The following is a 27557-nucleotide window of genomic DNA, read 5'->3' as shown; positions in this document are numbered from 1 at the left end:
TCTTCTCTTGCAGTTTGTCACTGGCACCTCAAAGGTACTGTAGTTCTGCTTCAATTCTTCATTTCTTTTTTTGCATTTTTGTACATCACAGTTTCCTTTAACAAACACGGGTAATTAGTTTGCAGAGTAGACAAACTTTTTTGTGTAAAACATGCAATATTCTGCTGCTACATATTTATGTTCGAACGTGAACTCTTAATTGAAAGGATTTATTCATGTTTATGCATTCAATGTCCAATCATGAAGTTGCTTGCATTATTTGGGAAGACGCATGAATGTGCCCATTACATTATCTGCTATAACTTGTTGGTCACACTATCCTGAAGGACACACTATCCTGTAGGACACGTGAATGTGCCCCTTACGCCAATAACTTGTATACACTTTAGGATGCTCACCTAGGGTTTTAATTTTAAATTATCCAATTCCACTTGAAACTTGTTTCAATGCAGACCAAGATGACTCCGATGGGTAGAATCTTCAGTCAAGAGTGGACAAAGTTCTGTAAATCACTATGTTTTCATGTGCTTATCCATAATTGTGGACTATGGAGCCTATTCCATTTAGGTCTTTTCTCCCCTATTTTCCTCCTACGTGGAGTTTTCTCTCCATTTTTTAATATGATAGTTCACATCATATGGTCTTTATTTTATTTTTTTTGAATGGCAACATAAATTCTTTTAAACAGAAAAGGGAAGGGAAAAACCCAGGGACCAAGAATGTCAGTAAACCCCAAAATAAAGATAAAATAATACTAAACATAACTTTACCATTCAAAAAAATATGGGATTTGCTTGGGTCCATCGCGGCTGGTCTGTCGCATGTCAGACCAGCCACCTCATGAATAAAGACAACAGCTTTTGTCTCCATTGACGAGGTGGGTGTCTGACGACAGACCATCCGCGAAATGCCTTCTGTGATGGACGCTAGCAATTCCCAAAAAAAAAAATATTAAATATAACAGAGTGATGGGGAAGAAAATAAAAACTCTCTAGGCCCTGTTTGTTTCAGAATATACAACAAGCTATTGTGATTATGGCAAGCATCAATTATCAACATAATCAGTTGCAACAAAAGTGACTTCTTCATCATTTCATAAGTGATCGTGATACACTTACTATAATGTTAAATGGCTAAATACCCTTCAATACGTAATAATTTGGTTATTTTACAATGCATTTGTTAAAGGATGACTATTTTCACAAGCGCACTTCTTACATGCAATAAACAGAAAGCAGACAACATTCATTGGGGATCATAAATCCACCCAATCAACAAAGAAATTCGATTATCAAGTGATTAAAATTTTGAACTCAAATTTATCAAACAAGCAGCCCTAAAAATCAAATGAAATCTAATCAAACAAACTGAAACCAATATCATCATCATCTGAGTCTCCACAGGTTTTCTTTCTTCTCTTCCTCCTTGGGGGCAAGTCACCTACAGCAGCAAACTTGCTTGGATAAACAATTGATCAATGAGCTAAAGCAAATTAAATATCTAATCAAACAAATAGAAGAGATCGTAAACCGTCCTGACCTTCAACTATGTATCTCTGCTCAGTATCTCCGTGGCAGACGAAAACTCTAATATTCTTCAAGGCCCTTTCCACTTCTTTCTTTCCTTCTCCAACCAAAGCAGTTCATCACAATATCTCCAAGCTTTGGAAACACAGCTTCTGTTTTATTAAACACCCAAAGCAGTTCATCACAATATCTCCAACAGCAATAACCAAGAGGTGGGCGCCATTACCTATCTCCCTTGAATAGAGATTGGTGGAGAAGTCAAGCAACAGTTGCACTTGGATGGATGCTGTTTAGCACAACTGGCTTTTCAAGTCATACACAACATCTAAGAGTTTTAGGGAGCAGAATCCGAACCTCGAATCCGTGTCAGATCTCGAGTCCGACTTTTTGGGATTTGCCAAATCCGAACCTCGAATCCATGTCAGATCTCGACACGTGAATCCGAATCCATGCAACATAGGTGCCCACTGAATTTTTTAACCTGAAATGGAAAGATTAACATGTAAGTTGAATTTATATTCGTTGAATTTATATTCGTTGAATTTATATTCGTTGAATTTTAGCTCAAAGTGATACATCCCTGATTTGCTCCATAGGTATATTACATGAACATAGAATTTCCAGAGGAAAAACCTCATGGAATATAAATTTGGAGAAAAAACTACAGCACGACAAATTCTTTATGCAGTCATGTTCCACTGAAGCAACATCTAAACAACACATTCAAACAGTAATGAGTATTTAAGGTAAACCTAACTGTATTTAAGAAAGTACCTTAAAATGAATTTAATCACCACAAATCTCAATTTAAAATAAGTTTTGCATTGGTACACTAAGAGGCAGTTAGGCAGCTGATAAGAAAATTATTTAGCCCCACTATTAATTAGCAAAGATTAAAACGATATATGGCCTTCTTTACTTTTTCTTGATGTCCTTGATAATATCTAGCAAAAAGGCTGAGCAAATCTATCCCACCAGATATTAGACTTTGGCTAGTGTATAAGCAAGATGACGTATTTTCTTGAAATATTGAGAATTATAATAAAAGGACAGAATATTTTGAATCTGGTGGACGTACTGTTTAATTGCCATGGACATGCGCATTTTTGAGAGATTTAATCTCCCAAAGATAGATGCAAATTTTGCAAGATTGTTCATTTTTTTAAGTCTCAGACGAGGAAAGAACTACATTCTGAATGGGTGGTTTTTTCTACGGAAGACAAACACCTAGAAAGTCATCAGTTTCTTAGTATTTGTAGACATTTCCGAGACATCATCGTTAATAAGTTTGATCAGACATAACTTGCAACATTTTTTGAACCTTCTCGTATACCTCTCCTTCCATAATTCAAAGGATGTGGAGCAAATCCTTCCATAATATAACTTTGCATCCAAAGATGAAATACTTGGCTCAACCCATCAAAGTTGTTAAAGTATAAAAACATTAAATACTGCCTTCTCCAACAACATAAGCTTTTGGAGTAACTGGTAGTTTCACATGGTATCAAAGCAAATGCCTGGGTTCAAACCTCCTGGATAACAAAATCCACATGCAATGGCAAAACCCAAAAGAGGGGCCACATGTGCCACATGTAGGCCAACCCTAAAACAGGGGCCACACGTGAGGGGGAGTGTTAAAGTATAAAAAGATTAAATACTGCCTCGTCCAACGGCTTAAGCTTTTGGAGTAACTGGTAGTTTCACAAGATTGTAACTTGAGGGGTCCAAACAAGGTGGAGAGAGAGAAAAAATGAACAGAAGTCCTTCAAATTGAAATTGGGCAGCTAAGGGTATATGCCTTCAAGATTCACAACTTTTTCAGAAAGGCCATCTGGATACAACTTGTCTAGATTTTTTAACAGTCCATCTATATTGAATTTCTTGAAACGGAATACGAGAATGGATCACTATCTATGTGTGTGTGGGTGTGTGTGTGGGTGGGGGGGTTGGGGGGTGCCGGGTGGCGGTTGGGTTGTCAGGAAAAAAGAGTTTCATCATGTGCAAGTGATTTTGTTCTCTTAGCTATGGAATCTGATTTCCTTGCAACTATCTTCCCATTTTTTCTGGGTATGCAGCACTATTTCCAGCTATGGATCCTACAATTCCTTACAAATCTTTCTGACAACCCCTTCATCCATCTTGATCCTGGCTAGCAACTTAGATTGAGCCCTGAGACTGATCTTCCCATTGACTTCGATACAGCAGTACTCATAATGTAAGGTCAGTGGGTGGCATAGCTAAATTCCTCATCAAGATGACTGGAGAACCATCGACCAGATTGTCCCAGAACAACAATTAAAAGCGTCTTTGGAGCTTATTCCATTGAAGTAGTTAGGGCTCTAATTGAGTGAGCCATGGATCATAAGCGATGATCATATCTTAATTTAGCTAATCTCGCGACTCAAGACTTTGGATAGAGTTAAGAGAAATGCCTAACTTATAAGAGGTAGAGACCAAGTACTCCCATTTCAAATCGTAAATTAAGCAATTTTCAGGGTACAACAAAGTATTGTCATTTCTCTTATATTATTACTTAAGAGTCCACCTCAAATCGTAAACCAAGCAATTTTCAAGGTACAACAACCCAATTTTCAGGGTCCTCTTCAAGTTCAAACTTATGCTTTAACAGAACACACCAGCTGAGAGGTGCCTGAAGCAGCAACACTTAAGCTATTGGGTATTGAAAGTACTATCATTAGGAGCAAGACATTTAATAAGTTATGCAAACATTTACTTCGCAACTCTCTAGTTTGTGGATTGCATGTTTGGCATCTGGATTTCTTTGGTTTTTCTACTTGTCAGTAGGACATTGGTATGGGCCAATATGTAGAGTGGAGGCATTAATTAGCAAATTCTTAACTCTTTGAATTTCAAATTCTGTTTACTGATGCAACCTAATAATATAAGTAATCATGGACAACATTTTAATATATTGCTCTGCTCTCATATACAAGAATATGAGATTGTCAATACATTTCAGTGTTACATTGCAGGCAATATAATCAAAGTGTTTCGCTACTTATGATGCTATCCAGTGGTAGGTTAACAATAATATGAATGTCACTAAATTATTCTGGTATTTTCTAAAATTTGCAACCTCTCACTATTATGCATTTTGTTTTAGTATATTCATACAGATTCTCTGTTTCTGTTAGTATTAATGCAGAAAAGTTTTATTTACAGTAATGTTTCCTTGAAAGTAAAGTCAATATTGAATATTAGAAATTACAAAGTGAATGCCAGTTCCATTCCCCATAGTGCCAAACACCCATATGCCCGAGTATTGGAACAATTGGGATCCATATTGCCTAACAAGGTTGTGAAGAGTGGTCCTAACACCTTTGCCAGTTGTCCTAGACCGTGTCCTTGTTTGAGGTGTGGAGAACATAGAGTTACTAGCCCTCAAGTTTCCAAACTAACTTCAAAAAATAATTTATGTAGTATGTAATTTATTGTCCTATTTTACGCAAAATTAGTTTTATCCAATACTTAAGAATGTGTTGTAACCATTGTATTCAGTAGGGTGACTAGCCATGTCAACTCAACTCAAGATCATGACTCATACCTGGAAATCTTTCTGAATGCAACCACCTGCCTACACTGCATTATTCTTTTTAAAGATAACTATATAGCATCTGAAAATAAAACCTTGAGTTATAGCAAAATGGAACAAGATGTCCCAGGAAAGACGGTAACAGAAAAAGCTTCCCATCCACCAAGAAGATGACTACAAAGTATTAACCACTCTATAATTCACTATGCCTAAGTCCATGTTCGTTTTAGATTGCGAAAACCGATTGTGAACCCCAAACCGATTCTTGGGCTCAAAATTAAATTTGATTTTGAGTCCAATAATAGGTTTGAGGTTCACAATCGGTTGTCACAATCTAAAACGAACAGGACCTAAGAAAAAACTAAATCTCGAAGAACCTGCCATCAGGAAAATAGTGCTTGAAGCGACACAACAGCATAGAATGGCTAAAGCTTTCACTACTTTGATAGATGTAGCGGATGGGAATAGAAAAAAACATCGCCCCTGAAGTGTCCCACAAACTACTGGAAGTGGAGGGTGTTCTCAATGCTCAGTGAAGAGCACTCCACGGTCTCTCTTTTTATGACTATTTGCAATATCTTTAGTAGATGTACAAATGTGGTTGAAGGATGTTGAAATGAATTTGTTATAGATAGAATAATTCTAACACCCATCTTACTTATCTCCATGGTCCATAGGACATTCTTTTAGCCCATCTTATCATATTGCTTGGATCACCTTCAACTATAAGATTTCCGAATAGTTCTTCCTTGAAGATACGAAGACCCACCAATAGTTCTACTTCATTAATCTATTTTTTTGAAATATGACAATTTCATTGATACTTAGAACAGCATTGGGGACCAGGAGTCCCGCCCTGCAATACATATATATCAATGATACTGGACCAGGCATACCTGGAACCAGAAAGCATAGGCCTAAGCAAAAGATTTTCGCCGTTAAGACAAAAGCCAGAGTTAGGTAACAGCAGAAGCAAAAAACACCCACAAAGCTGCTGAAAACATAAGAACATTCTGCCTTACCCAGAACACTTCTCCAAATCTTCCAGAATGGTGATGAATTCATCCTAGAGCAATTCCTCATTGACAGCTTGGTCTTCTTCATTCATGTTTGATTTTTCCGAGGCCTCTTCTCTTAGAATCCAATCCTCTAGCCTACGAAGCCCATCCTTTTTCTTTGCCTCCAAATCTACTTCATTAATCTATTGTAATCTTTGTTTATCTGTTTCTCACATAATAGAACATCGTGGTCTCTCCCATGGATGTAGGCACCATTTTCAAACCACATAAAACACTTGTGTTATCGTTATACTTGTTTTAATGTTACTTTTGGACGTAAGATCGAATTAGATCCGTCAGATTTCTACACCGAGTAATCATCGAGGGGAGGGGGGGGGGCGCAAAGCCTCCCAATCAAATGATGCAAGCTGTTAAATTCATAGCATGTAATACGTACGATCGAGGTTTAATCAGCGGTAGTGTCAACAGACGAATAGTCCAAAGGGCCCAGCCAGTAAGATTACTAAGACAGGAAAAAACATGGTTTTAGTGTTGAAAAGTTTATTACAGTTGCTTTGTTGCATCTGAAGCATCAGTCTTTCAATGATTTTAAGACTTACGGATTGATTCGGTGGCCTTGCACTGCAATCCCTGCCCACTGACCGAGAAGAAATACTTACTAGCATGCAAGCTATAGTAGAAAGTTACCCACACTTACCCAAAAGAAAGAAAAAGATTAATATAGTTACTAGCATGGAAGCTATAGTAGAAAGTTACCCACAATGCACTCTAGCGAAGAAAAAGAACAAATATTAACAAAGATGGAGCTTCAAAATTCAGCTTGGGTTGTACATCTAGAGGCATTCTAAATAGAATTGCTAACGATTTCATTGTTGTCTCTTTGAATTTATGGCAGCTATTAAGAATATTGTAATCCAACTCTCTAGACTTGTTTCTGTGGTAAAAAAGGAACCACATATGCTTTCATTTCATATAGCCACTCCCTGAGACTCCTTGAGGAAGTTCCGAAGCTTAAAACCAATATAACATTATCTTTGTTGTTGATACAAGTGCAATCATGATTTGCATACTAACCAACCATAGGTATGTTTGTGCGAAGGTACCTATTGGATATTACATTCCGGACTTCATGATGTTCAATATCCGTTCAAGGCTGCAAATATAGATATTCTGCCTTTTGATTTTACAATGAGAGAATGGTGCCCACCAAATTCGCTTAACCTGAAATGAAAAGATTAGCATGTAAGTTGGCATTTATATTACTTGAAGTTTAGGTCAATTAGGTGCATCTTAGATTTATTTCTTAGCTTGAGTACATAAACATAAAAATTTCCAGAGAAATAAAGTCATGGAAGATAAAGTTGTAAAAAGCTATAAGTTGAAAATTCTTTTCACTGTCATGTTCAATTGAAGCAATATCTAAAGAAGTAAATAATTCAAACAATAATGGGCATTCAAAAAAAGGAGCTAAATAATAAAGAATTGAATGATCTTGTACTCATAGTAATGATTTATTGGCAAAGTCTACTGTCAGACAACAACAAAACTTTTGAGTAAATTTTTTAAAGAGGAGGGTAGCGTTTGTGTGGGATTGCCATTTTTGGAGAGTGAGAGGGATTGGTGTTTTGAAAAGAAGATAGAATTGAGAACTATATAGGACAGGTAGGAGACCCAATGGCTTCGATGGGTGTAAGAAGAAAGGAAATATGTATATCTAGTAGGAATTTAAACTCAATCCCTTATTAAGGGATCTTGATCCCTAAGCTTTGGTATGGTGTAATTTCTTCTTTAATCATGTAAGAGAGAGAGAGGGGGTAGGTGGGGAGGGGGTGGGGGTGGAGAGGAGAGGAGAGAAATCATGTAGAGGGGAGAATAATCTATTTTTCTTTGTTCTATTAATGAGCATGCCAATGTATTTTCTACAGTAGAAATTACCAAAAAACTAAAATATTCCAATAAAGGGTAATAAAAAGCATGTAGAGACATAATTAGATGACATGTTTGAAATGCTCACTAGTCCACAATGTTCTACAAAATCAAACTACGAAGTGGCTAGATCAAATCCAAATCAAGTCGGGTCATGAATGGAAGGAGACATTCAAGGCAAAAGATAGTGTCATTGGATGGCTTGTGATGCAAGCTACTTTTGTTTTTTGGGAAGTTGTTCACTTGCGTGGAGTTCCATGGTGGTGAGAGGAATGAATTATCAAGGGCGAATTTCTTTCCAACTGGGGGGGTGATGTCATCCAAAGAATAGAAGTCATATGGTTCACAGGGGGACATGTTTTCCATTTACCATGATAAAAGAGGACAAAATTGAAAAGAATGAAAGAAAGAGAGGAAGTTAACATAAAATGGAGGCATTTTTAATAGAGAAAAGAATAATGGTCAATCTTCTTTGATAACATATTGGGGGCCTAGATGGGTAGTTATGATAGTTGCATTTTCCAAAAGTTGACTATATTGAATTCTCTATGCATTGTAGATTGTTTCTTGGTTGAATGCTGTCAATATTTGAATTTTCCACACATTGCAGGTTGTTCCTAGGTTGCATAACCTTACGTTTCATATTTTCCTATGCTTTGTAAGTTGTCTTTAATTCTAGCATGTATAAGATAAGGTAGTTGGTTCATGCAAGGAACTTTTGATTGATATGACATTTTATATTTATAAGCTTCAAAACTGGTAATTTTGAGAAATATAGAATGGAAGACCAGCCTATCTTCCCTTCAACTTTTGGGTAGTGTTAAATGCTATTTTACCGTTAACATTGTTATTAAATTTATCACCTTCACATCCTACTTTGTGTTTTCTACCAATGTTGTAGTGATTCGTATTCGGATAGCTTTGAATGTGTCGAACTTGTAATAGGAGAAATAGTCATCAATTGTTTCCCGAAAGTCGGTAAATCAAAATTTAGTAGTTTTTTTTATTTTTCCAATTTCTTTTTTTTCTTTTTCTTTTTTGAGTTTTTCTAGGTAAAGAATATTATTAATTACTTATGTTTCAACAGATATCTACAAAGGAGATTTGTTTGGGTTCATTTAGAAAGGACTATCAGTCTGGGACTAGAAAGTTATGCTTTAGAAATTAGAAGATGCTTTTTGTACAAGTACTATCTACGTACTTCATTGTAAGGTTTCAGTGGAAAGTTCATAATTACTCTTTTTGATGGAACAGTTCTATTACTGCTGTGGGAAAGAAGTTCATTATTTTGGAACCTTTTATATACGAACAATTCATGATTACTTATTTTAGTGGATCTTCTTTAGTGCTTCCATGAAAAAAAAAAGTTCATGATTTTGGAATTTTTTATTTAGTGGGCAATTTCTAAAAAACTTTCTAAGATTTTCAATCTCTCTACTTCATTCTTCCAATTGATGTTGTGTTTACTTCTGATTTGCATCAGTTATGCATCAATCTTGAGTTCTAGATAGGCAGGTTCCTATTAGCTATTTGAAGTTGCAGAAATCCTGTTCTCATGTTGGGCTCTTAAGGATTGACTGTTTCAAATGGGATTTATAAAAGTATGATATGTGTGCCAGGAAAGATAAAAGGGAACCTTATCTACCTCAAAAGGAAGTCAAGTAGGAAACTGAGGAGTGTTGGAAGGCCCATATTCTAAACCGATTCGTCAACTGGAAGACTCTTGATCAGTAGAAAGCTGAACTCAATCTTGTTATGGAGGAAATAATTTGAGGAAAGAGCTACTAAAGAAAGAGGGAAGATGAGTTGGAATCTGATACTAAAAAAAGTATGAGAAGCAATGCTGCTAAGAGGTGTTTAGGCCAGAGTCTTTCCATGAAATAAGAAGAAGAAAAGAACAAAAAGGACTAAGAAATATAGTAGATGAAACAAATACATCGACCTATCAAGTTTCTACACTATAGCGATCAGTAGACAAATGTGGAAAAAGAACGATTGTTCCCTTCCAATGAAGCTTAATTTTTATATGTTGTTATGTTAGATAAATTCGTTTTTGAATATGTAGGGATCATGCTATAATCCTCCTTCCAAAAGGAAAACTAGAGAGTTAAAACCCAAGGTTCTGATTCTAATAGTATAAGAAATATCAAAATGCAAAAAGGATATCATTGTTGAGTAAGATAGAAAGTCATCGCCGTGAACCAAAAATGATAAGATGGTCAGGGAATTTGAAGGTTTGAGTAAAGGAATACTTCCTTCTTTATGAAAAGTTTGTTATCACAGCTTCAAGTAAATTTTATCTAGACTGAATATGAAAGAATTATGAGAAGAACAACAATATTCCTCATATGTCACAAGATGAGTTGATATTACCGGATAGGGTGGATGATAGTTTAGACTCAAGCAAAATCCAAAACAAGCTTGCGATTTGGCAAAAGTAAATTGGTCATTGGATTGAAATCCAAATATAGAACCGATATGAATGCCAAGATGAAATAAACTTTTCCCAACAAAATTGGCTTGAGAACATGTCCAGTCTGTAGAAACTATCTAATATAGGTTTGAGTTTAGATGAAAGGAAATAATAAGCTTATTCTAGCATAATATTATTTCATAAATAGTCCCCCAAAAGGAAATTCTTTACAATGAAGAGGTAAGAGCTTAACTTTTTGTTGTCTACTGTATTGTATTGATTCTGAATCCGAAAACCACAGTCCCACATTTATCTTTTTTGCACAAGAAATCGTGGATACGGTCTTTCGAATTACATTTGGTCCCAACTGAGACTTTTGACTAACCTTAGTGAATGGATAAAGGCATCCAAAAATGATGGAGAAGTGGAAACAAATGGAAATAGGCAGGGATCATTCTTTTTTTTTTTTGGGTAGGTAAGCTAGGATATAAAGGCATCCAACCTCTTTATCATTCTTTATTTCGAAGGCCCAAACTAAAAGATTAGAGGAGATTTTGAAATAAATTGGAGAAAGGTTAGGGCGATAATAACTTGCAACTAAGAAAGATCCAATGAAGCATTTTAAGTTAACATGTGTGCGTTTGTGTGTGTGTGTGTGTGTGTGTGTGTGTGTGTGTGTTTAACAAAAAAGAAGTCAATATGCCAGTGTGTTTGCATGTCTGTGTTTTTAATTTCTTATTTAGCAAAAAAATTCAATGTGTCTGAGAGAGAAAGAGGGAGAGATAGAAACAGAGGTACAAGCAAATTGGAAAATTATTTCAATGTTGATGCTAATTTCTAATAGAAGTTGGTGTAATAAATTGGAAAGAGAATCCTTGTAAATGCAAAAGAAAATCCTTTAGACACTACTCCATCTTCTTATACAATGAATGATGACAAGGAACGACCAATGAATAGAAAGCTCAATAAAAATCCATGTTGGCTTGTTTGACTTAAAGTTAACTGTGCATAGATCATAGTTACACACATTGATCAAATTCTTAATATAGACACTTCTTTTCCTTTGGATAAGCTGAAACTAATTGAAAAAGGAGAACAGAGAAAAATAAAACAAAAAACTACACCAAGGCAGAAAGCCACTAAAGGAAAAGAAAAAGGAAATCACATAAGAACCAAAGCAGCCTGAACAGTGCTTAAATTCAACAATGTGTACGCGGTAAATTCATCCCAGTTGGATTCTTTTTGTTACAAAAAAAGGTAACAATTTATTGTATACTACTAGGTAACTAAATTTGGAAATAAATGAAGAAAAGTGTAAAACCCACTCTACTAGCATCATATCAACTAATGTTAGATTTGATTTTAGAGAGGAAAAATTCAATCCAGACATACAACAAAGAAAAACATTTAACCTACTTCGAACCATGTAAGACAGAATTTCGTATGGGCATCTAAAATTTGTTTGAGTAGATGTCTTTTCCAGCATCATGGTGTTCCATCCTAATCAATAGAACTAGAACAAAGAGCTCTACTAGCATCACATCAACTAATTTTGAATTTGATTTTAGAGAATAAAAATTCCATCCAGACATACAACAAAGAAAAACATTTAACCTACTTCGAACCATGTAAGACAGAATTTTGTATGGGCATCTACAATTTGTTTGAGTAGATTTCTTTTCCAGCATCATGGTGTTCCATCCTGATCCATAGAACTAGAACAAAGAGCTCTACTAGCATCACATCAACTAATTTTGAATTTGATTTTAGATTAAAATATCTCACTGTAAGCCCAATGGTTTCCACCTTGGCATTCCCATCTTATTTTGATTCCAATACACAAGTGATTTATGATCACTAATGTGTTTGATTGTCTAAGTTGTAGATCACATTGGTGCTAAGACAACATTGCTTGGATTAAGGCCAAAGAAGATCTCATTGGACCACATTATGAAGGCCAAAGTCATCGGAGAACTAAGACGAATGAAGACTTGAAGAATCATATTGAAGATCGAAGTCAATTTAGATTGTATAAAATCCAATCTTGGTTTTAGATTTTAAGAGGCATAAATTAGTTAATCTCACACACCTTAAATGTATAAGAGATTGTCCTTGTGGTGTTCCAACACCTTGGAACCCTCATAGCAATCCCAAGTTGGTGAGAAATTGGAAGCCCAAAAACAGAAGTGAAAATCTGCTCAACATAGGCTTCTCGGAACTCCGAGAGAATTCTCGTAGCTCCGAGCTCGGAACTCTGAGAAATGGTCCAGTAGACTTTTTCCAAGTTCTGTTTGTTTTCCCGGAACTCCGAGATTTTTTCTCGGAACTCCGAGAATTCTCGAAACTCCGAGAACACTACAACGGTCGGATTTTTAGCCGTTGCGAATTTTCCAGGAATTACAACAATGCCCTTAAACGGTCATATTTGGCTTTTCCTATATATATGGGTATTCCTAACATACACATGAGAAATCCTAACCCTCTAAAAACCTACTTGAATATCCATAGAGTGAATCAAACTTGTTTATGCCTCTCATCATCTAAATATTAGGATTTGGATCATAGGCTCTATTTGTACATCTTCTACAAAGTTGTAAACCCTTGTGAGGGATTTTTTGTTCTTTCTTTCTTTTCAAGAACTTGTATTGGGCGAGTGTTCGGAGAAGCGTAGCCCACTCTCCGTGGTGAAGATTGCCACCAAGGTTAAAGGTAATTGGTTTTGTAATCGGCATTGATCTTCGCCGAGGTTAAGAAGATCACTTAGTGAAGCCATCAACGGGTCTTTGTTGGTAGAGTGGAGTAGGCCTCGCGTTTTGAGGACCGAACCACTTTAAATCTCGGGTGCACTCTCTCTTTAACTCTAGCTCTTTATTTTGCATTGCACCTCTAGATTTAACTTGTGTGCTTGAATTTCATTGTTGATCTCTTAATTTCCAAATTAGGTTTGAGTTTTTCAAAAGGTTAAAACTTGCTAAGCGACCTAATAATTTTCACTCCTCATAGTTGCCATCTCGGGACCACCCTTGGAATTTCACTTGGTATCAGAGCAAAGGCTCTTATAAGATTTTCTATTCTAAAAATCTTTGGTAAATTTTTCTTAAATTTCAACAAGGGAAAGATCATAAGATCTTTGGCAACTTTCTAATTGTGAAATGGCACATACAAATGGAACCGGACTTCCGGAAGGCCATTCCACAACTAGACCTCCCTTCTTTAATGGGTCCAACTATGGACATTGGAAGACAAGGATGCGCATCTATCTTCTTTCGATAGATGTAGAACTTTGGCATATTGTTGAAAATTGATACATTTTGCCTTCCACACCTTTTGAAGAATGGAATACGGTAGAGAAAAGGCATGCAAATTTGAATTACAAAGCTATAAATTCTTTGTTTTGCGCCTTATCTACGGAGGAGTTTAATCGAGTTGCTCTTTTTTATTCCGCCAAGATTATTTGGGATACACTTGCCGTTACCCATGAGGGAACATCTCAAGTCAAGGACTCCAAAATAAACTTGTTAAAGAGCAAATATGAAATGTTTAGAATGGATCAAAACGAAAGTATTTCCGATATGTATACCCGATTTTCTAAAATTTCTAATGAATTAGCAAATCTTGGTAAATCTTATCCTACTGATGAGCTTGTAAGTAAATTGCTTAGGTCTCTTCCTCCTTATTGGGACCCAAAAGTCACAGCCATCCAAGAATCAAAGAATCTCAAGACGCTAACCATGGAGGAGCTCGTAGGATCTCTCATCACCCATGAGATGCTCCTCACTAGCCGTCAAGAAGAGAAGAAGCCGAAAGAGAAAGAAAGAGAAAGCCAATCTCTAGCTCTAAAGGCCTCCAAGACGTACTCATCATCAAGTGATGCGGATAGCGATGAAGAAGAAGCTTTAAGAAAATTTAAAAGCTTATGGAGAAAGAAGCATAAAAAGGAGAAGAAAGAAGAAAGTGATGTTGAGGAAGTTATAAGATGCTACAATTGCAAGAAGACCGGACACAAAAGACCGGATTGTCCACTTCTCAAGTCATCTTCCTCAAAATACAAGGGAAAGAAGGAATGGAAGAAGCACAAGGCTCTTGCCACCGGTTGGGATGGTTTGAGCACCTCAGGCAAAAGCTCAAGCGAATGGGAAGAAAATAAAACGGATGATCTTTGCTTCATGGCATTCACGCATGAAGATGAGATAAATTCAAACCCCTCTTGTAATTCATCAAGTAGTGATAGTGAAAAAATATCCTATGATGAATTGTGCTCAACCTTGCATTCTTAAATTTCTAAGAATAAAGTTCAAAAGAAATCTATTTCAAAATTAGAAAATGAACTTAATTTTTTGAGAAATGAATCTTCTTCCAAATCTCAAGCACAACTTGAAAATTTTAAACTTGAGATTAAAACCCTTAAGGGTATTTTGGATGAGAAAAATTGCCAATTAGCACAATGTCCAAATATGGCAAGCTCTTCCAAATCTTATGAAGATGCCAATAATGATTTTCTAAATCAAATAACCCATCTTCATAATGAAAATGAAAGGTTAAGATTATGTCTCCATGGTTTTCTAAATGGTGATAAAATTATAGACATAATCTTGAAGAAGACTACTCAAAGACCTAATCATGCACATTATGATAGGACTAGCTTATCTAACCCTCATGTTAGATGCCATTTTTGTGGAATAAATGGTCATTACCAATTCCAATGTGCATCTAAAATTAGGGATCATAGTGGAACCAAGAAATCTTGGGTTCTCAAAGCCCCCATATGATCATCTTCATATGTGCTTAGATTAGGGGCTTTTGCTTAATTTTGAATATCTTTTAATGGTTAAATTAATACCCCCTCTTGTATTGAATTTATTTTCCAAATAGGGGGAGTTCTAGGTTTGTCTTTTTTCTTGAAAAAGGGGGAGTTTTAATTGCATATTTCATCCCTTTATTTATCTTTTACCCCAATCTTTTTTATTGATGCCAAAGGGGGAGAGAATTCTTGTGTAAGGAAATAAATGTGCTTTTTTATTGGAAAATCTCTTGTGCTTGTCATCATAAAAAAGGGGGAGATTGTAAGCCCAATGGTTTCTACCTTGGCATTCCCATCTTATTTTGATGATTCCAATACACAAGTGATTTATGATCATTAATGTGTTTGATTGTCTAAGTTGTAGATCACATTGGTGCTAAGACAACATTGCTTGGATTAAGGCCAAAGAAGATCTCATTGGACCACATTATGAAGGCCAAAGTCATCGGAGATCTAAGACGAATGAAGACTTGAAGAATCATATTGAAGATCGAAGTCAATTTAGATTGTATAAAATCCAATCTTAGTTTTAGATTTTAAGAGGCATAAATTAGTTAATCTCACACACCCTAAATGTATAAGAGATTATCCTTGTGGTGTTCCAACACCTTGGAACCCTCATAGCAATCCCAAGTTTGTGAGAAATTGGAAGCCCAAAAACAGAAGTGAAAATCTGCTCAACATAGGCTTCTCGGAACTCCGAGAAATGGTCCAGTAGACTTTTTCCAAGTTCTGTTTGTTTTCCCGGAACTCTGAGAAATATTCTCGGAACTCCGAGAACACTACAACGGTCGGATTTTTAGCCGTTGCGAATTTTCCAGGAATTACAACAATGCCCTTAAACGGTCATATTTGGCTTTTCCTATATATATGGGTATTCCTAACATACAAATAAGAAATCCTAACACTCTAACAACCTACTTGAATATCCATAGAGTGAATCAAACTTGTTTATGCCTCTCATCATCTAAAGATTAGGATTTGGATCATAGGCTCTATTTGTACATCTTCTACAAAGTTGTAAACCCTTGTGAGGGATTTTTTGTTCTTTCTTTCTTTTTAAGAACTTGTATTGGGCGAGTGTTCGAAGAAGCGTAGCCCACTCTCCGTGGTGAAGATTGCCACCAAGGTTAAAGGTAATTGGTTTTGTAATCGGCATTGATCTTCTCCAAGGTTAAGAAGATCACTTAGTGAAGCCATCAACGGGTCTTTGTTGGTGGAGTGGAGTAGGCCTCGTGTTTTGAGGACCGAATCACTTTAAATCTCGGGTGCACTCTCTCTTGAACTCTAGCTCTTTATTTTGCATTACACCTCTAGATTTAACTTGTGTGCTTGAATTTCATTGTTGATCTCTTAATTTCCAAATTAGGTTTGAGTTTTTCAAAAGGTTAAAACTTGCTAAGCAACCTAATAATTTTCACTCCTCATAGTTGCCATCTCGGGACCACCCTTGGAATTTCACTCACCCTAGACATACCAACAAAGCAAGCATTTAAATATGCTTGTCTTCTCGTTTTCATTTTTCATGGATAAGTGCACTTTCTTTATGAACTTGAAATTCGAATATAATGTGTCTGTGTGTGGGGTAGATGCAAGATGAAAAATTAACAAAGTTTTGATGCTCAGTTCTAGTAGAAGTTTAGGGAATGTAATCAATTGCAAATGAAATCATCAATCAAATAACATTTAAAGCAAACCAACACCAAATAAAAAAGGAAGAAGATTTGAAGAGTTGCTACAAGATCAATTAATATGAATGATACCAAAGAGTTCAAAACAGAGCATAAATTCAATGACTCATATAAGGTAAATTCATCCTAGTTAGGGTTCCTTTTGTCTTAAACAAGTCATAATCTACTGTATGGCAAGACTAAGGCAAGGAATTTTGAGCTATGATGAAAAATTAAAGAACCTGAAAAAAAAATCTCATATGAGTGTCCTTTCTTTATGAACATGGAATTCCAGTAAAATTAATTATTTCTTTTGTTTTGTAAGAAAGGGAAACAGAGAAAAATTGAGGTTTACAATTCTTTAAAATAAATAATGGAGTGAAATTTGTTCATATGATTAATAAAAGCCAAGAGCCCTAATTTGGGATTGAGCCTCTAGCTCAATGGTTAAGGCTTTTTCATCAACCTGGAGGTCGGAGTTTCAATCCCATCTTACAAACCAAAAACAAAAAAACAAAATTCAAGAGGAGAGACAGTCGTGTACCTTCTCCAGAGTAATCTTCAAACCCTCGAGCCATTTATCAGTATTTGGGGGAGTGTGAGATATTGGGCCAATATTGGCATCCGTCCTTTTGACACTGTTTCTCTACTTCCGGACAGCCATAAATTTCTAATCTCTGAAGCATGGTGGGCAGCCCATCCTCCGGCAAGGAAAGGAGTTGAGGACAAAAACCAATGAACAATTTTTTGAGGGAGGTGAGGTTCTTCAACATCCCCTTGGGCAGGGATTTCAGATTATCGCAAAAATAGATCTCGAGGCTTTTAAGCGGGGGGGGGGGGGGGGGGGGGCAGTAGCATGCTTGGAGATAATTCGATTTGTGAACAATAAGAAATATCCAAGTTGTTTTCGGTCTGCCCCTACCACTTTTTACTCTATCAATTTGGCACGAGTCACCTCTTCTCACCGGATCATCCAAAGGAATACGTTGAATATGTCCAAACCATCTTAAGCGGTGCTCTCTCATCTTCTCCTCAATTGGTGCCACCCCCCACCTTTTTTTACGAATCTCTTCATTTTTAATTCTATCTAACATTGTGTGGCTACACATCCATCTAAGCATTCGCATCTCCACTACACTCATCTTATGCACATGCTGCTTCTTGATTTCCCAACATTCTAAGCCGTACAGCATGGCTAGCCTCACAGCTATCTTATAAAGCTTTCCCTTCAACTTGGTAGGGATTTTAAGGTCGCATAGAACGCTTGTGTTTTTCACAGCCTTTCCCAAGCCAGGATAAAGGAGAGGGTTCGAGTCAGGTTGGCAGCCGGACGTAAAATTTGCCACTCTTCTTTGAAATGCGTCCTATAGAGGTATAGCAAGTTGGAAGATTAATTCAATGTTGATGCTAAGTTCTAATAGAAGTTGGTGTAATAAATGCAAAAGAGAAACCTTTAGATACCAATGGAAAGTAACTATTTGCAAATCAAATCACTAATAAAAAAGATACAAAGAAATGATAACAAGGAACGACCAATGAATAGAAAGCTCAATAAAAATCCATGGTGGCTTGTTTGACATTGATGAAGTTAACTGTGTATAGATATTAGTTACACACATTGATCGAATTCTTAATACAGACAGTTCTTTTCTTCTAGAGAAAATGAAACTAATTGAAAAAGGAGAATAAAGAAAAATGAAACAAATACTGCACCAAGGGAAGAAGCCAATAATAACGGAAAAGAAAAGGAAATCACATAAGAACTAAAGCAGCCTGAATAGTGCTTAAATTCAGCGATGGATACTCAGTAAATTCATCCCAGTTGGATTTTTTTGCTACAAAAAAGGTAACAATTTATTGTAGACTACTAGGTAAGAAAATTTGAAAATTAATGAAGAAAAATGTAAGAACCACTCTACTACCATCATCTCAACTAATGTCATATTTGATTTTAGAGAAGAAAAATTGAACCCAGACATACAAAAACATTTAACCTACTTTGAACCATGTAAGACAGAATTTTGTAAGGGCATCTAGACTTTCGTTGAGTAGATGTTTTTTCCAGCATCATGTTGTTCCATCCTAATCTATAGAGCTAGAACAAAGACAATTCTACTAGCATCACATCAACTAATTTGGAATTTGATTTTAGATTAAAATATCTCAACCTAGACATACCAACAAATAAAGTATCTAAACCTTCTGGTCGGGGTCCCGCCTAACCCCAGCTTACCCATAAAAAAAGCATCTAAACCTGCTTTGAACTATGTAAAGCATGATTTTGTTTTGGAACTATAACTTCTTTGAGATGAGATTGTGTTTGCCACTATCATGGTGTTCCATACTAAGCTAAAAAACTAGATTAGAGAGTTTTCAAATTTTTGTTTCTGTTTACTGACTGTAAGTAATAGATGTATGCATTGTATTAAAGCATTCATTTTTTTAATCTCTTTTGAGGTTCTTAAGCATTACTAATTTGAATGTTAGGAGTAAAAGAAGTGTAAATGAAAAAGGCTTCTAATATACATAATACCAAAATGCATGAACAATAATTGTATATCTCAGGATCAACAAATAGCCAAGTCTGATATCCCTATGGTGACTGACTTAGCACCTCCTAACTTTAAAATATTTATGCATTAGTGAAACTAACTTAATTATGTGTATCACATATAACCCAAACTAGTGGAGACTGAAATATTTTCTTCTTTCAAAATTCAATGCAATGAAATGTATCTCTTTTCTCAGAAAATCAGAAAAAAAAAAAATTTGAAAAAATTGAGCCCTTACAACATAATGGGCTTAAAATCATTTTTGTCCTTTGTTATAAAAAAATGAGAAGAAAAGAGGGGCCGAGATATTAGTAAGTGATTTTTGAGATTTAAAGAGAAAATCAGTATGTTTGGGTTGCAGAAGAAGGTCCTGGAATTTTTGCTTTGTCTTTTTGTTTATATGAACTTGAAATTCCAATAAAATGTGTCCGTGTGTGTGTTAGAGGTACATGCAAGATGAAAAATTGACAGAGTTTTGATGCTCAGTTCTAACAGAAGTTGGTATAATAAATTCAAGAGGGAAACCTTTAGAGTTCAGACACGATTTCATCTTCTTATAAGTATAGGGAATGTAATCAATTGCAAATGAAATCATGAATCAAATAACATTTAAAGCAAACCAACACTTAATAAAATGGAAGAAGATTTGAAGAGTTGAATGCCTAAAATTTCAGCTACAAGATCAATTAATAAGAATGATACCAAGAAATAATGATATGGAACAACCAATAAGTAGTAAGGAAATTAAAAATCCATGGTGGCCGGTTTGACTTTGTTAAAGTTAATTATGCTCAAATCTCACATTCATAACATTGATCAAATTCTCAACTAATGTATGCATATACAAAGATTTTTTTTTTCTTTTTTCAAGGATTAGTTGAAACTTATTGAAAAAGGATAACAAAGAAAAGTACAACAAACACTCCACCTAGGAACAAAAATCAAAGTGCCCAAAACAGAGCATAATTTCAATGAAGCATCTAAGGTAAATTCATCCTAGTTAGGGTTCCTTTTGTCTCAAACAAGTCTTTTTTTTTTCTTTTTTTTGAGAAAATTAACAATTTCATTCCAAAAGAGCAAAGCATACAATGAAGAGGGGAAAAGATGTCTCAAACAAGTCATAATCTAGGCTAAGACAAAAAAAATTTAAGATACAACGAAAAAAATTAAAGAAATGATTGGATTGGGGAGAAGAAAGTGCTGTAATTTTCACCTTGTCTTTTTCTTTTAATTTTCGTGGATGAGTGTCCTTTCTTTATGAACCTGAAATTACAGTAAAATTAACTATTTCATGAGGAAATGAAAAGAGATACAGAGAAATTGAGGTTTACTATTCTTTAAAATAAATAATGGAGTGAAATCTATTCATATGCAGGGATCATTCTTTTTTTTGGGTAGGTAAGCTAGGATATAACCACCAACCTCTTTATCATTCTTTATTTGGCAGGCCCAAACTAAAAGAGTAGATGAGATTTTGAAATAAATTGGAGAAAGTTTAGGGCAATAAAATGTTGCAACTAAGAAAGATCCAATGAAGCATTTTAAGTTAACATGTGTGTGTGTGTGTGTGTTTATAAAAAAAGAAGTCAATATGGCACTGTGTTTGCATGTTTGTGTTTTTATTTTTCTTAATAAGCAAAAAATAAATAAAAAATTCAATGTGTTTGTGTGAGAAAGAGGGAGAGATAGAGACAGAGGCAAAGGCAAATGGGAAAATTATTTCAATGTGGATGCTAATTTCTAATAGAAGATGGTGCAATAAATGAAAAAGAGAATCCTTGTAATAAATGCAAAAGAGAACCTTTAGATACCACTCCATCTTCTTATAGAGTGAAATGATGTCAAGGACCGACTAATGAATAGAAAGCTCAATAAAAATCCATCTTGGCTTGTTTGATTTAGTTAAAGTTAATTGTGCATAGATCATAGTTACACAAATTGATCAAATTGTTAATATAGACACTTCTTTTCTTTTGGATAAGTTGAAACTAATTGAAAAAGGAGAACAGAGAAAACTACAACAAAAAGTACACCAAGGCAGAAAGCCACTAAAGGAAAAGAAAAGGAAATCACATAAGAACCAAAGCAGCCTGAACAGTGCTTAAATTCAACAATGTGTACTCGGTAAATTCATCCCAGTTAGATTCTTTTTGTTATAAAAAAAGGTAACAATTTATTGTAGACTATTAGGTAACTAAATTTGAAAATAAATGAAGAAAATGTAGAAACCACTCTACTAGCATCATATTAACTATTGTGAGATTTGATTTTGCAGAAGAAAAATTCAACCCAGACATACAACAAAGAAAAACATTTAACCTACTTCGAACCATGTAAGACAGAATTTGTATGGGCAGCTAAAATTTCTTTGAGTTTTTGGGTTTTTGTTTACTGACTGTAAGTAATAGAAGTATGCATCTATACGAATGCATTCATTTTTTAATCTCTTTTGACGTTCTTAAGCATTACTAATTTGAATGTTAGGTATGTATGCGTTCCTTGTCTCGTCTCTTGAGATTTTACGTGCACTAATGTGGTTGCCGTATTTTATTGATCAATAATTTCAAAAGTTTTTACTGCATGAATGCTTAGGCACATTCAACAGCTATTGTCAGATCAAACTGGAGTAAAAGAAGTGTAAATGAAAAAATCTTCTAATATACACAAAACCAAAATGCATGAACAATAATTGTATCTGTTGGGATCAACAAATAGCCAAGCCTGATATCCCTACACATTAGCAGATGGAGGTTGTCTTTGGTGACTGATTTAGCACCTCCTAATCTTAAAATAGTTATGCATTACTGAGACTAACTTAATTAGGAGTAAGAAATATAACCCAAATTTGTGGTGATTGAAGTGTATCTCTTTTCTCAGAAAATAAGAAAAAAAAATTAGAAAAAATTGAGCACATGCAACATAATGGGCTTTAAACCATTTTTGTGTACTGTTATAAAAAAAATCAGAAGAAAAGGGGCTGAGATATTAGTAAATAATTTTGAGATTTAATGAGAAAATCAGTTAATGTTTGGGTTGGAGAAGAAAGTCATTGGATTTTTGCTTTGTCTTATTGTTTTCATTTTTCATGGATAGGTGCACTTTCTTTATGAACTTGAAATTCCAAAAAAATGTGTCTGTGTGTGTGAGGGGAAGATTCAAGATGAAAAATTAACAGAGTTTTGATGCTCAGTTCTAACAGAAGTTTAGGGAATGTCTAACAGAAGTTTAGGGAATGTAATCAATTGCAAATGAAATCATCAATCAAATAATAATTAAAGCAAACCAATGCTAAATAAAAAGAAAGAAGATTTGAAGAGTTGCTACAAGATCAATTAATAGGAATGATACCATAGAGTTCAAAACAGAGCATAAATTCAATGAAGCATGTAAGGTAAATTCATCCTAGTTAGGGTTCCTTTTGTCTTAAACAATTCATAATCTACTGTATGGCAAGACTAAGACAAGAAATTTTGAGATATAATGAAAAATTAAAGAACCTGAAAAAAAAATCTCTTTATGAGCCTGGAATTCCAGTAAAATTAACTGTTTCCTTTGTTTTGTTTTGAAAGAGAGAAAATGAGGAAATGAAAAGAGATAGAGAGAAATTGAGGTTTACTATTCTTTAAAATAAATAATGGATTGAAATCTATTCATATGATTAATAAAATCCAAGAGCCCTAATTTGGGATTGAACCTCTAGCTCAATGGTTAAGGCTTTTTCATCAACCTGGAGGTCGGAGGTTCAATCCCATCTTACATACCAAAAATAAATAAAACAAAAGCCAAGAGGAGAGACAGTCGTGTACCTTCTCCAGAGTAGTCTTCAAACCGTCGAGTAATTTATCCGTATCATGGGGATGTGTGAGATATTGGGCCAATATTGGCCTCCGTCCTTTTGACACTGTTTCTCTACTTCCGGACAGCGATCAATATATAATTTCTGAAGCGTGGTGGGCAGTCCTTCCTCCGGCAAGGAAAGGAGTCGAGGACAAGAACGAATGGCCAATTCTTTGAGGGAGGTGAGGTTCTTCAACATCCCCCTGGGCAGGGATTTCAGATTATAACACGAATCGATACGGAGGGTTTTAAGCGTGGGGGGCAGTAGCATGCTTGGAGAGAATTCGAGTTGTGAACATTCAGAAATATCCAAGGTTTGGAGGGATGTAAGGTTGTTAGAAAAGATCTCAGCATTATCAACTTCGAGATATGTAAGCATGTCGAGCATTCCCTCTGGAAACTGCTGCATTAGAGGGCACTTTATAATTGTCATTGTACGGAGGCCGATGATGTTTGGCAATTCCTCGCCTGCCAATGACTCCAATTGTGGACAATTTCTAATTTCCAAAATTTTGAGGGATGTAAGGTTGTTGAAAATCCCCTTGGCCATGGATTTGAGATTAGAACATGAGAATATCTGAAGGGATTGAAGAGTGATGGGCAGTTCCTCCAATGACTCCAATTGCGGACAACTTCTAATCTTCAATTTTTTGAGGGACGTAAGGTTGCTGAAAATCCCCTTGGACATAGATTTCAGATTAGAACATGAGAATATCTTAAGGGATTGAAGAGTGACAGGCAATTCTTCCTCTGGCAAGAATGGGCATTGAGTAACCAAGTCCAGATCTTGGAGGGAACTCAGTTTTCCTAGCCCCCTTGTAGGCGTACACTTGAGGCTATCACAACCGTTGGATATATCGAGAGATCTAAGCGTGATGGGAAGGCCCTCCTCGTCGTCTCCCAATGACTCGAGTTTAGGACACTGGTAAATTCCTAAATATTGGAGAGAAGGAAGGTCATGCAAGCCGACCTCCTTTGGCCAAGACACCAACTCATTACAGAAAGTGACATGCAATTTCTCAAGTGCGGTTAAGGGTTGAAGAAATCCAGGGGGTAAGGATATCAGGCCTTTAATAGAGCGAATTTGTAATGACTTTAGAGTAGTGAGGCAAGGAACCGAGGCCAATACCATCTCATTACAGTCTCGTAATACCAAATTATTAATGGATGGGAGGTGTGGAAATCTCTGCAGCTTAGGACAATTTGATATTTTTAGTGTACCAAGGCATGGCATGTCCCCTTCCCTTGCTCCACACCATTCCTCCAAATTCGGCATGTCTACAAGCTCTAACTCCTCCAATGATGGAAAACCCTTAATAACCTTATTGGACCCACCGATAAACTCACCTTCAATATGTTTCAATCCATCCATTCCATGCATCTCGAGCTTCTTGAGGAAAGGTAGCTGCCAAAGGGGTGGAAACTGTTGGCAATTCAAACATTGAACGAGACTAACAGTGTTCAGATTCGTCAAATTACCGCTCATCATCCACCTGGGGAAACTAACACCACCATATGATAAAATCTTTAGGGTTTTGAGGTTGGAGTGAGGTTCGAGGGCTTCAAGTACCTCCTCATCAACTGCAACACCTCATGGATTATTATTTCCCCATTCCAACGTCAACTTATCAAGGTACTCTTTCTTCTTCAAATTGGCTTCCTTGCATTCGTTCCCATCTATCACATTCTCTAAATTTGAAATGTGAATAGTTCCCCTCAACTCTGTCAAGTTCTTTAACTCCCTTATTCCACATCCACTTTCTTTGCCCACAACAAATATAGTCAGTGTTTGAAGAGTTATTAATTTCCCAAGTTCCGGCGGCGAAGAAATCTTACAACCCTCCAAAGCGAGATGCCGTAAGTTAATTAGGTTGCTGGTGGACTTTGGTAGCTCAGCAAGTTGCTTGCAATAGCAAAGTTTCAGTGTTTGCAGATTATAGAGGCTAGCAATTGATTCAGGCAAGGTTGCAATATTTGTATGAGAGAGATCAAGGTACCTCAAATATTTTAATTCGCCAATAGAATCCGGCAATTCTCTGATATAAGTACCACCCAAATCTAACACCCGTAAACATCTCAATTTTAGGAAGAAATCATGAGCAACTTGCTTAGTGAGTGTTTCGTACATTGGCGGTAGCAGAAATGTGCGCAACCTCTCAGATTCATGAAAGGACTCGAAAATTCCTGAGTGTTCATTGTGTTGCCATACTGATGCATGACAAACCTTTGCAGCGATATTCCAAGAGTCAACGCTATTTTTTATTCTGAAGTATTCATCACCAGAAACAGAATGTGCAAGGTCATGATTTAAGTCATGCATCTTGTAGCATGATCTGTAGAACCGTCTAAAATATTGAAAGAAGGACCTTGACATCAACTCATCAAAATAATCGAAACCTATGTCTTCCAATCGCTTCCTTCCTTCAGGTTGGATAAATCCTTCTGCAATCCAAAGTTGGATTAGAGTGTCCTTGTCAAATTCAAAATCCTTTGGAAACAGGGAGCAATACACAAAGCATTGTTTCAGACATGCAGGCAAGTGATCGTAGCTAAATTTTAGTAATGGAATAATATCATTTCTCATCTTTGATATTTCCCACATTTCACTTTCAAGGATATTCTTCCACTTGTTCTCATTGGTATTTGAACGTAAGAGACCTCCAAGAGCTTCTATTGCCAAAGGCAACCCATTGCACTTTTTCACGATCTTCTTTCCAATTGCTACTAAGTTTGGAGGTACATCTGAGCTTCCCACTATGAATGCCCGTCGTGTAAACAAGGACCAGCTGTCATCCTCATCTAAACAACCCAAATTATAAGCGGGAATAGTGCCCATGATTCTTGAAACCTCTGAACTTCGAGTAGTTATTATAATTCTACTTCCGTTTGCCCCAGAACTGAATGGGGACTGTAGCCTATCCCAGTCACTATGATTCTCATTCCATACATCATCTAGGACGAGTAAAAATCTCTTGCCACTCAATTCTTCCTTGAGGCTAACTTGAAGTGGATCGATTTCGTTAAGATCACAAGGTTTCTTTGTCACTGATTCCATAATTGCTTTTGTTAGTCCACGTATATCAAAATCGTCAGAGACGCAGACCCATCCTTGAACTGGAAAATGATCTCCCACCCTTTTATCATTGTAAATAAACTGGGCGAGAGTTGTCTTTCCGAGGCCCCCAATGCCGACAATCGGAATAACAGAGATATCCTTGGATGACGACGATGACGATGATGCAAATTCATCCAACAGCAATTTTACTATCTCCTCTTTATCGCTATCCCGGCCGCATATTTTTGATTCATCCACTAACGAGCTCATCTGTGGTTGCCTCTTTATTTCAGGCCGCCTCCCTGCATCTCCTTGTTTCAGATGAAAGTGATGCCTATCCTGTCCAATCTTATCCAATCTCTCCCGAATTTCTTTTATCTTATGTCCTATCTCATGTCGAAACTTAACTGGGTTGGAAGTAAAACAAGAGAAGCATAAGCTGCGCACCTGCTTCCTGTTACTGGTTTGGATATTTCCTTCCAATTTTGATCGGAGCACTTCAGTTGTAAACTCGTCCACTACATCATCTGCATCGTAAGCAACACCCTTAAGCTTCCGAAGCCAATCTTTCACTGCATTACTGCTTACTTGCTGTTCTTCAGCATCTTGAAGCACAGCTTGAATTGCAGATAATGTGCTGGATAGGTTTTCGACCTCTTCATCAACACCCCATAGTAATGTAATCTCTTGTATGACTGAATCCATCAATTTGCCAACGATTGTTTTAACAAGAGGAGACAGTAATAGATCTTCCATACCTTCTTCCTGTATTGGAGATAAAAACCAAAGAAAGCAGCAACGAGCTAACAAATTGTGCTTCAGAAAAAGCAAGATTAGATCACTATGAACTCAAAACGCCTCTGTTTTTTTTTAGCACAGAGAGCCTCTTGCGGTGGGGAAAAACAAGTAATGGATCATTCTTTTGACCTAAAATGGGTGTAAAACAAATTTTACACAGGAAGAAAAGTAAGTTTGATTGTGAGTGCCACACCAAAAAGAAAAAGATGCAATAATTCATCTTTGATCTAAACCGTTGGGCCTTGCTTTGGATCTCCATGCCCCAAAACATCACGTGGACTGGTATGAAATGGATGGCTCTGATAAGTTAAAGATGGGACCCAAAATGCTCTAGTGATCTCATAGTATGCCCAATAGTCAATTGATCTTAACCGTTCACTTCACTTGATTGACCTTGCCTTGGATCT

At 36.2% G+C, this 27557-nt stretch overlaps 1 pseudogene across 1 annotated transcript; it reads right to left on the bottom strand.

Moving 5' to 3' along the window:
• Positions 1 to 1747: 1747 nt before the first annotated feature.
• LOC143851878 (putative disease resistance protein RGA3) lies at positions 1748 to 27266 on the bottom strand (annotated as a pseudogene). Its single transcript, XR_013236538.1, has 4 exons — positions 23267 to 27266; positions 20674 to 20723; positions 7202 to 7319; positions 1748 to 2007 (listed from the first exon to the last, which is right to left on the bottom strand). The product of XR_013236538.1 is annotated as a putative disease resistance protein RGA3 (transcript).
• Between the last annotated feature and the right edge of the window lie 291 nt (positions 27267 to 27557).

This window comes from Tasmannia lanceolata, unplaced genomic scaffold, assembly GCF_043159265.1.
Source record: "Tasmannia lanceolata isolate RefF3 unplaced genomic scaffold, GAP_Taslan_0.1 ptg000018l, whole genome shotgun sequence".
NCBI lineage: Eukaryota > Viridiplantae > Streptophyta > Magnoliopsida > Canellales > Winteraceae > Tasmannia > Tasmannia lanceolata.
Note: the sequence above shows the minus strand (reverse complement) of the source record. Positions and strands in the feature narration are given on the sequence as shown.